This window comes from Trachurus japonicus, chromosome 13 (assembly GCF_045865225.1).
Source record: "Trachurus japonicus isolate A0001 chromosome 13, Traja_1.0".
Classification (NCBI taxonomy): Eukaryota; Metazoa; Chordata; class Actinopteri; order Carangiformes; family Carangidae; genus Trachurus; species Trachurus japonicus.
In genome coordinates, this window is record NC_140919.1 from 43,729,502 (window position 1) to 43,740,775 (window position 11,274).

The following is an 11,274-nucleotide window of genomic DNA, read 5'->3' on the forward strand; positions in this document are numbered from 1 at the left end:
TAAATTGCTCATCTTGCCAACCCTTATTTGTCACTGAGCCATCATGTATGAGACTTCCTTTCAACAACTTGTCTGTAGAAGAGACACTTAAACCTGACTTGCTCCTCTTCTGAAAAACTCTGACATGTCAAACTTTAGGATGTGTTAGCGGACTAATTAATCTGTTTAACCATCAGAACTATGACACATGAAACTGTAAACACAGCTGATCGATTGAAAAAAAATTACCACCCAAGTGATTTCACTTTCTGTGATTGAGAGCAGGTTCTTGAATGTAACTCGGTCAAAGTCAGACGTATCCTCACAATGTTTTGCAGTTCTGTTAGGTCATGCATGATGTACATGCTGACAAAGTTAGACATGTCAAACTGGTACTGGAGAAAATCGCCTCATTACTTTCCTCGTTTTGGCAGCTCTGCCACTCGTCTTTTTGCCACTCAGTGAGCGTTCTGCAGTGACTTCTGAATACCGTGACGTCATTTGCATACCCTCTATTGGCCTGTCTCACCCTTATAGTCCATATCACAGTCAATTAGGACAGTGTCTATTTCACTTTGAGAAATAGGTTAACTGAAATGCTTTAGGGTCAGTGAGGTCCAACATAATGTATTTGATTCAAATGTTTTTTGTTTTTTTTTAAAGGAAAAGAGTAGAAAGTTACACTGTGTTATCCTACCGGGCACTATTGATGACATCAACAGTTTTACACATTCTGTGATCACACTAAACACAGTTGAATGATTTCAAATGAATATGTCAATACTAGACACCTTAAAGATGATGTGTCCCAAAAATCTTGTCTTATCTTTGTCAACCTTCTTTATTGACCTTCTTTGTCGAGGCTTTGATGCAGCCATCTTCCACGGATCGTGCAACCAGGAAGTAATCAGCTCTGATCATGTAACAATTGAACATATGAAACTGCACATACAGTATGTGATCAGAAGGGTTTCTTGCTTCAGTATTTTTGGAAACATGAGGATACTCCACTTACTAACCTTTTTAGGGCCTTTCTACTGGAAACATCTTTTGATGGGATTAAATGGGTTAAAGGCTGCACAGTGCTTCCCCCAGCAGTCAACACAAAGGCACAGTGTGTTATTTAATTATAGATAATAATAATAATAATAATAATAATAATAATAATAATAATAATAATAATTATAATCATTATAATCATTATAATTATAATCATCTAATTTATATAGCACCTTTTATACAAAACGTCCATCTCAAGGTGCTTTAAACAAAACATCTAGACAATATTAATCAAAAACAGTCAAATGATAATAAGACACAGTGATAAACAATAAAACAATAGCCCTGCTGTGATGAAGTGTTCACTGAAAAAGTTTAGACAGCTAATTAAGCCCAAAAAAACAAAACAAATACCATCAATGTACTAAGCAAATATATTGGCCACACATTCCTGGTAGATGTATGTATTTAGTGTAATGGATTGCATTTTATATTCAACGCTATTCATTTGGACTGCATTATTTCAATGGGCTAATACTATGCACTGAGTTTTGCTGTGTGTTGCTCCCCATCAGTTCCAGTATGCTCATGTTTTTTTATTTCCCTTTCACTTTCAGGTGTGTTACAGTGTGTTGGCACTTTCCGTTAGAGGCCAGGTAAAGTGCAAAATAATTTACATTACTTATTATTGTTGTTTTGCATTTACCTGAGGTCACGTGCCCCTTATCTAGGCACAGAGCAGGCAGGCCTCTGAGTGGAACTTTTGTCTTTGTTGTGCTGCTTGTGAGAGAGCATGGCCAACACCAGTAACATGCCATCATATTGGACTCTGCGGCGAAAAGCAAAGGAGAGAGTAGACAGAAATTTGGCGTTAGTCAGTTCAGATAACAGAACAGTACCTTCATTGGCTGAGGCAGTGTCTTCCTCTATTGCTGAGTACAACGAAGACATATTTATGGAATGCCAACCTGAAGACGAAGAGCTGAGATCTGAAGACTCGGATCATATGAGTGATGTCTTCTTTGATGCCTGCGAGTCATTTGTCTCAGATGACGATCTGGAAACCTCTGACGACGAAGACTGTGACCACCTGCGAAGGAGTCTGGCAAACTGGGCAGGAGAGCACCAAATTCCCCATGCTGCTTTAAATGATCTCCTGAAATTGCTCACACCATATCACAGTTCTCTTCCAAGGGACTCCAGGACACTGCTTGGTACGGTGCGGTCTGTGGATGTCTCTGAAAAAGCTGGTGGACAGTACCACTACTTTGGGTGCTTAATGCAATTAAGCCAGTACTGAATGCCAATAAAGCCCAGCTTCGACAACACATGTGTCTGAATTTGCAAACAAATATTGATGGCCTGCCACTGTTCAAGAGCTCGACAACACAGCTATGGCCCATCCTGGGACGTGTGCAGAACTTCCAGGGTGATCCTGTTGTTCTGGGGCTGTTCTGTGGCACCACAAAACCAAAGTCAATCCACGAGTTCCTCGAGGACTTTGTCAATGAAATCAAACAGTTGGAGGGTGGTTTTGATTTTGAGGGCCTGAGTCTTACATTGAAGCTCTCTTCAATGGTGTGTGATGCACCAGCTTGTGCATTCATAAAAAATATTAAGGGTCACACTGGCTACTTTGGCTGTGGCAAATGTACACAAGAGGGGTCTACACCGAGAACAGGGTGTGTTATCCCGATATCCACGCCCCTCTGAGGACAGATGAGGACTTCGAGCAAATGATTGATGAAGAACACCATCTTGGCCCATCTCCCTTGCAACAAACATCCCTGGGAATGGTGTCAGGGTTTCCTCTCGACTACATGCACCTGATCTGCCTCGGTGTAATGCGGAAGCTTTTCATGCTGTGGCTGAGGGGTCCTCTCACCTGCCGGCTTTCCTCTCAAAACATCACCAAACTGTCTCAAAGACTGACAGATACGAGAAGCCATGTCCCTCTCGAGTTTTCTCGGAGACCCAGGTCACTGCGAGAACTGGATCGGTGGAAGGCAACTGAGTTCAGGCAGTTTCTCCTTTACACAGGACCTGTTCTTCTGAAGGGCATTTTGAACAACGCCATCTATCACAATTTCTTGCTGCTGTCTGTGGGGATCCACATTCTCATCAACTCAAGACTCACTCAAGACTGTACAGAGTACGCAAATGCACTTCTGACATCCTTCGTGCAGCACTTCGGAGAACTCTATGGCAAAAAGTACATTTCATACAACGTCCACAATGTGACACACTTGGTGGAGGATGTGAAAAGGCATGGCGTGTTGGACAACTTCAGTACCTTCCAATACGAAACCTTTCTGCACAGGCTCAAGAGGCTTGTAAGGAAACCACAGTCACCACTCAGCCAAATCGTCAGACGACTGTCAGAGACCCCCCTGTGGCAAACCTGTAACAAAAACAGAGCACTGGAACTGAAAAAACAGCACTTGTCTGGTCCCATACCTGAATCGTTTAGAGGTTTAGAGGTAGCCCAGTTCAGTGAGGTTAGAACCAACCGCTTCACAGTAAAGCTGGACCAGGCAAATAGATTTGTGTCCAGTGGGGGTTCTGTTGTGAGGGTTGACAACATCATCTCCTACAGAGGTGAAACGTTCATTGTCTTTAGCAAACTGGCTGATCAAGGGTCATTCTTTGACTATCCACTACCATCAACAACGCTTGGCATTAGAGTTGTGGACTTACCGGTAGTCTGTGAGCCAACCGACATGTGCAAAATCGAATGCATGGATGACAAGCTGTTCCTGGTGCCCTTTGAGGGGAAATTTGTTTCCATTCCCCTCTTACATTGAACCCCTCTTCTGTTTTTATTTTCAGTTCTTTATGTTTTGTCTGTGTTTCTTATTTTGCGTTGATTGTGGCCTTTAAACCTGGTGTCTGTCAGGTCACAATGTACTCCCTGGTTGAGTTTTTAAAAGAGCAATCCACTGCACCAGTTGCCAAGGAGTGGCTAGATGGTGCCTTTGCATGGTGGCCACCCTACAACTGCAAAGCGGCGCTTCTCAGGAGCATAAAGGCCAGGGAGGCGCCACAGCCAGAGAGGGGATGGGCACGCCATGAAGTCCGTGTCTTATACGAGTCAGGTAATCTGAAAAACAAAATACAGTTTGTTGAACACATGAAATCCAAACCTATAAGCATAATCTATTAACATTACAGAAGCACTTTACATTACAAAAAGCTCATTTATTATGCACCTTCTACAACAAGCAGTTCCAGCCACGTTTTCTGGCCAACTACACATTTAGAACATTCTAAAATCTCTCTAAAGGCAGTCCAATTACCAAACAGTGGAAAAATGACTTTTTCATAGTATGTCCCCTCTAATATCCCCCACAGATGTACTGGACAAGATTGTCCAGAAATGGACGTCTTCTTGTGAGACATCCGATTTAAATTCCGACGTGGAGGGAGAAAAAAAGACTAGGTAGGTTGTCATTCATACTTCAGAGTGAGAATTAAGTACCAGGGAAGCTTGCAGTTCTGATAGTCCTCCAAGACATGTGACTTTGTTCTCAGTACTACCAAATTCCATAATCATAGGGCACACATTTAAACACAAATACAAGGATGTATAATCACTGGTTTAAGTAGTTGTTAAGTTGTCATCAGACTAACTAATCTGTAAAACAGTTACGTAGTGGTTTTATTTCAGATTAATCTACTTTACAAAATTAATATTGTACATGTACTTGTATACTGGAAATGTGCTGCCACTGAATTATGCCATGTATTTTGATATAATACCATGTAACAGAAGTGTAAATTGTGGTATTTGCCATACAACTGAAATGCTTTTCATATTGTCTAATGTCTGCTCAGTCCTCCTATTGTTTACATTTGCAGAAAAAGGACAAAGCCACATTGGTGGAAAGAAGATGGGGATGAGGATAGTGGCGACAATTTGTCAATTAAGAAGAAGAAGGCCCTGATTCAGTTTCCATCACCTCCTACACCCCCAACCCCTCCAACACTGACAGCTATGTCCAAAAATAACAGTAAGTGGTATCCACTGCAGTAGTTCCTAATTGTTAACCACAAAACCAACGTTTCGACCATGATGGTCTTCGTCAGGGTGTGGCACACCCTGACTGAATGTGTCACACCCTGACGAAGATCATCATGGTCGAAATGTTGGTTTTGTTCATACGATCTTATTAAATAATTTTGCATCCAAGGCTCCGAGTGTGCTACATCCATTCTCCTCTGTTAATTTGTCATCACGGTTTGTGAGCACCTCATCTACGTCAGTGTGAATTCTCCTCCCCCTTAAGGACTGGCTGTTTTACACTGACATGCAATTTTAGGCCTGTACGACACGCATAAAAAAATATTTTTGATTGGGATATTAATTGTCAAATGTAGCAGTTACTCTAGAGGGACACATTTCCCCTTTGTCAGAAAATAGTAAGGACTAAAAAAGAGAGAAAAGCCATGACAAGAAAAAAAATGAACTGCTGTCCATGCACTGATATCAAAACCAACAATCATGTCTTTTGTAAAGTGATTTATGATTTGTTATTTGTTCCTCACCTGTAATTAGTTCCAACATTAGTTTCAAAGCCGCAGCTGACCAAGAAGAGAAAGCCTGCAGGAATGCAAAGCTCCAGTAAGTGTAAGTACACTCAAGTCATCATACATATTACATTTCATATTTTAATACTCATAACAGCATGGCATTTAATCATGTCACAGAAACAGCTAAAACTTCACAGTGGCTCTTGAGCCATGAAGTAAAACATTAAGAGCAACTCTTCTATGTCTGTTAGCAGGTTCAACCCTACCTAGAAAGAAGCAGGCTGTTCTCAGGACGACCTACAAAAGTAAGACACTTTGTGATTTTCGTGGCGTGGATTCCCATTTTAAGTAATCTGGGGTCTCATTTATAAAACTGTGCGTAGGATCCAAATGCCAAGTTTTGTGTGCGCCAAAAAATATTCCACCATGCGCACACACATTTGTAAGCAAACTTCCCTTTATAAATCAGTGTTCCTACAAGTGTGCGCAGATGAATCAGCTTCGCATCCTGCCCTGCACACGCCCCTTTTCAACCACAGATGGTCAATGCAAACTATCACATGAATGCGATCTGCATGTAAATGAGCCTGACGTGCTCTTGTTCTGTCGGTGTGAATTGGCTGCAGGTGTGAAAGTGGCAACGTGACATGATGCTGTAGCTCAACGGCGTCAGAGACAGAGCGCACGGTGGTGTGGTTTCGAAACCATGCCACCATGCTGGACTCGGTTCGGCACATCGTTACAACAATGACAACAGTTCTAGGGAATCTGAAACAAGTTATTAACCTGTCATCATCATTGTCCTAGAAGACCCTCTCCCTCCTTATTCTCCTCCAGCAGTGCCATGGTGCAGCATTACCCACGTACATTCTGAAGAATTAACAAACATGATGCTTTTCTTTATGCTGGTTTTTGTGACGAACAGCATTAAGTAGGACTAATAACAAGAAAACAGAGTGTAACGATTGTGTGAACGATTACTGGATTTTCCCCAGGCTTTGATATTTAATTGACTCTCGATCATATGTTCACAGTAGCATAGGATTATATCTAGTTATTTACACCATGTTAGGACTGGATGCTTTATTTCATGGAGTCACGCCGTCCTCTCCTCCGCCTGCGCTCTGGGAGTGGACAATACGACGGTGAGACGATGGTGATTAAATATAAAGAAGGAATTTTGATTTTGAATTTTCAGTTAGATTCTAAGAAGATGTTTCGAAAACACTAGTCCAATGCAAAATAACGCTCTTGAATTAAATCACCGTGGTAACGTGGATCTAACGCATACGGTTGAAATTAAACATATGAAGTGCGATAATAAAAACATAATCGTTCTTCTCACTCTACATTTCTTTAGTCTGACTTCAGTTCACCACCACACCGTCTGTGTCGACAATTCCCCTTTTTCTCCAAACCATGCGTAGTAGTAGTTTGCTTAGGGGTGCGCACATTCTGCCATCAAGTGTGTTTTTTATAGATCACAACCTTGACGTGGAAAGTCACGTATGCCACTTTCAGGCCCCATTTTGTGCGTACAAAACGGTTATAAATGAGACCCCTGGCCCCCGGAACTGTTTAAAAGATGTTGCTTTACACCAATTATTTAATTCAATCTGATATACTTGAAAATAACTGATTCAATAACAATAACAGAAAATGTTAAGATTAAAAAGAATAATAATTCAAACCACATATACAAGACCTATTCCAAGGTAACACAATTTCTAATCTTAAGTAACAGATATAAAACAGGGTTTTTGTATGAGGGGCTTGTTATAACGAAACTGATTTACACATCACTACCTGTATTAACAGCTCCTAGACCACCTCAAGACAGGCAGGCAGGGTTGACAACCATGCCAGCCTACCAGGGTAAGACCACAATCAGTTCATAGCAGAAAAACTACATGCTTTTTGGTCAAATGATGCACAACTCTTTTGGCAATAATTTGTGACACCTTTGTCTCTTACAGACCTCAGTCAAACCCAAAACCTCTTCCAAGGTGAGACAAGAGTTATTACAGAAATCAAAAGGGTCTTTGTGTGAGGAACTCACCTGCTTTGCTTAACTGCTTGATTTGTCATGACAAGCTTAATTTCAAACATCATTAACAGCTGCCAGTCCACCGCGAGCCCGGCAGGAACACAGGCCAACCTACCAGGGTGAGATCACAATGAGTCAATACTAGAAGCTATGTCTTTTTTTTTTGTCATATGATGCACAACTCTTTTTACAATAGTGTCTGACACATTTGCCTTTACAGATCTGAGTCAAACCCAAGACCTCTTCCTAGGTGAGACAAGAGCTATTACAGAAATTAAAAACGGTTGTGTGTGAGGGATTCAACTGCTTTAATTGTTAAGCTTGTTATAATGAAACTGATTTGCACATCACTACCTGAATTAACAGCTGCCAGTCCACCACGAGCCCGGCAGGAACACAGGCCAACCTACCAGGGTGAGATCACAATGAGTCAATAGTAGAAGCTGTGTCTTTTTTTTGTCATATGATGCACAACTCTTTTGGCAATAATGTGTGACACGTTTGCCTTTACAGACCTAAATCTATCTCAAGACCTCTTCCAAGGTGACACACGAGTTATTACAGAACTTAAATAGGGTTGGGTGAGGAATTCAACTGCTTTAATCGCTTGACTTGTTACAACGAAACTGATTTACACATCACTACCTGTATTAACAGCTCCTAGTCCACCTCGAGACAGGCAGGCAGGGTTGACAACCATGCCAGCCTACCAGGGTAAGACCACAATCAGTTCATAGCAGAAAAACTACATGCTTTTTGGTCAAATGATACACAACTCTTTTGGCAATAATTTGTGACACCTTTTTCCCTTACAGACCTCAGTCAAACTGAAGACCTCTTCCGAGGTGAGACAAGTTATTTAAAAGGGTCTTTGTGTGAGGAACTCACCTGCTATGCTTAACTGCTTGATTTGTCATGACAAGCTTAATTTCAAAACATCATTACCTGTATCAATAGCTGCCAGTCCACCGCGAGCCCGGCAGGAACACAGGCCAACCTACCAGGGTGAGATCACAATGACTTAATAGTAGAAATCACTCTTTTTACAATAGTGTCTGACACATTTGCCTTTACAGATCTGAGTCAGACCCAAGACCTCTTCCTAGGTGAGACAAGAAGTATTACAGAAGTTTAAAATGGTTGTTGTGTGAGGGATTCAACTGCTTTAATTGTTAGGCTTGTTATAACGAAACTGATTTACACATCACTACCTGTATTAACAGCCCCTAGTCCACCTCGAGACAGGCAGGCAGAATCGACATCTAGGTCAGCCTACCAGGGTAAGACCACAATCAGTTCATAGTACCGTATTTTCCGGACTATAAATCGCGTTTTTCTTAGTAGTTTGGCTGGCCATGCGACCTATATTCAGAAGCAACTTATACATCAAAAATATACACTATGACCACAAGGTAAAGGAGGCTTTCATTTCAAAATCCCTCCTCATTCAGTAGCTCATCCTCATCTTCCTCATGTGCTGTTCTCCTTGCTGCGCTGTCAGACCTGCGTCTCTGTCTCCATTGCGCCGTAGCTCTTCACTCCCAGTCAATTCAGAATATTTTAACAGCGTGTTCAGCTACGTCTTCGGTCTCTGCTCTGGTCCCGACCAAGTTCCGGACACAGAGAAGAGACCCAGGTCTGTCCAACAGTGCAAGGCTGTCCCTCTCTGAAGCAGAGGAGAGGTCGGCTTGACTCCCGTCAGTCTTCACAGACAGTCCACAAAGAGTTTCTGATCATATCCTCGTCAGTTTGTACCGGGCAACAGAGTTTTTTTTTTTTTTTTTTTGGACCCGACCTGTAGTAGACTATTTGGTGCTTTATTTGTGTGTGTAAACAAAGCCCCGGCCATTATATGAGACCTGGCTATTAATCAAATGTTTGAAAAATAGATGTGACTTATAGACTGGTGCGACATATATATATATTTTTTCCCCTCTTCATGACGTATTTTTTGACAGACGCGACATAGTCTGGAAAATACAAACTACATGCTTTTTGGTCAAATGATACACAACTCTTTTGGCAATAATTTGTGACACCTTTTTCCCTTACAGACCTCAGTCAAACTGAAGACCTCTTCCGAGGTGAGACAAGTTATTTAAAAGGGTCTTTGTGTGAGGAACTCACCTGCTATGCTTAACTGCTTGATTTGTCATGACAAGCTTAATTTCAAAACATCATTACCTGTATCAATAGCTGCCAGTCCACCGCGAGCCCGGCAGGAACACAGGCCAACCTACCAGGGTGAGATCACAATGACTTAATAGTAGAAATCACTCTTTTTACAATAGTGTCTGACACATTTGCCTTTACAGATCTGAGTCAGACCCAAGACCTCTTCCTAGGTGAGACAAGAAGTATTACAGAAGTTTAAAATGGTTGTTGTGTGGGATTCAACTGCTTTAATTGTTAGGCTTGTTATAACGAAACTGATTTACACATCACTACCTGTATTAACAGCCCCTAGTCCACCACGAGCCCGGCAGGAACACAGGCCAACCTACCAGGGTGAGATCACAATGAGTCAATAGTAGAAGCTAGCTTTTGTCATATGATACACAACTCTTTTGGCAATAATGTGTGACACATTTGCCTTTACAGACCTAAATCTATCTCAAGACCTCTTCCAAGGTGACACACGAGTTATTACAGAACTTAAACAGGGTTGGTTAATCACTTATAACAAAACTGATTTACACATCACTACCAGGGTAAGACCACAATCCGTTCATAGTAGAAAAACCACATCCTTTTTGGTCATATGATGCACAACTCTTTTGGCAATAAAGTATGACATATTTGCCTTTACAGATCTGAGTCAAGCCAAAGACCTCTTCCTCGGTGACACGAGAGTTATTGTTATGTAACAGAAATTACAACAAAGATTTTGTGTGAAGACCTTAACTGTTTTACTTACTTGCTGCTTGATTTGTTATGACAAGTGTAATTTCAATGCTATTTTCTCTATTAACAGCCCCTAGACCACCTCGAGACAGGCAGGCAGGGTCGACAACCAGGCCAAACTACCAGGGTAAGACCATAATCAGTACATAGTAAAAACTATGGTACTGTACATCCTTTTTGGTCAAATGATGCACAACTCGACAGTAATGACAGTAATGTGTGACACGTTTGCCCTTACAGAACTAAGTCAATCTCAAAGCGTCCTCCAAGGTAACTTATTCTTGTGCAACAAAAATTACAAAAAAGATTTTGTTAAAATTAAATTAAAAAGGAAGTGAACTGCTAACTGCTAGACTTGTTATGACAAAACTGATTCACACATCACCTGACCTGTATTACCAGCTCCTAGTCCACCTCGAGACAGGAGAGAAGGGTCCACATTCAGACCAGACTACCAGGGTAAGACCACAATGAGTTCATAGTAGAAATGAATACTTAGTATCAAATATTGCACAACTCTTTTGGCAATAAAGTGACATGTTTTCCCTTATAGTCAAACCCATAGACCTTTTATAAAGTTGACACATCAAAAATGGTTTTGTGTGCTGAACTCAACAATTTTTCATCACTACCTCTTTTAATAGCCACCAGTCCACCTCAAGACATGCAGGCAAGGTCCACACCCAGGCCACAATCAAGCTACCAGGGTAAGATCACAATGACTTCATTTAAATTAGGTAACATTGCCCCCTTTCTATGCAAATGAACATCACTGCAAACAAGGCGCACACAAAGTCCAATTCACAAATGCCAAT

General features: G+C 41.3%; 2 long non-coding RNA genes across 2 annotated transcripts; one reads left to right on the forward strand and one right to left on the reverse strand.

The window, feature by feature from the left end:
• Positions 1-2,000: 2,000 nt before the first annotated feature.
• On the reverse strand, positions 2,001-2,643 carry LOC146976693 (uncharacterized). The gene is made up of 3 exons (XR_015037389.1): positions 2,538-2,643; positions 2,345-2,432; positions 2,001-2,225 (listed from the first exon to the last, which is right to left on the reverse strand). It is a non-coding gene; the product is annotated as an uncharacterized LOC146976693 (long non-coding RNA).
• Positions 2,644-7,324: 4,681 nt separating this feature from the next.
• On the forward strand, positions 7,325-8,207 carry LOC146976694 (uncharacterized). Its single transcript, XR_015037390.1, has 3 exons — positions 7,325-7,383; positions 7,485-7,514; positions 7,922-8,207. It is a non-coding gene; the product is annotated as an uncharacterized LOC146976694 (long non-coding RNA).
• The last annotated feature ends 3,067 nt before the right edge of the window (positions 8,208-11,274 follow it).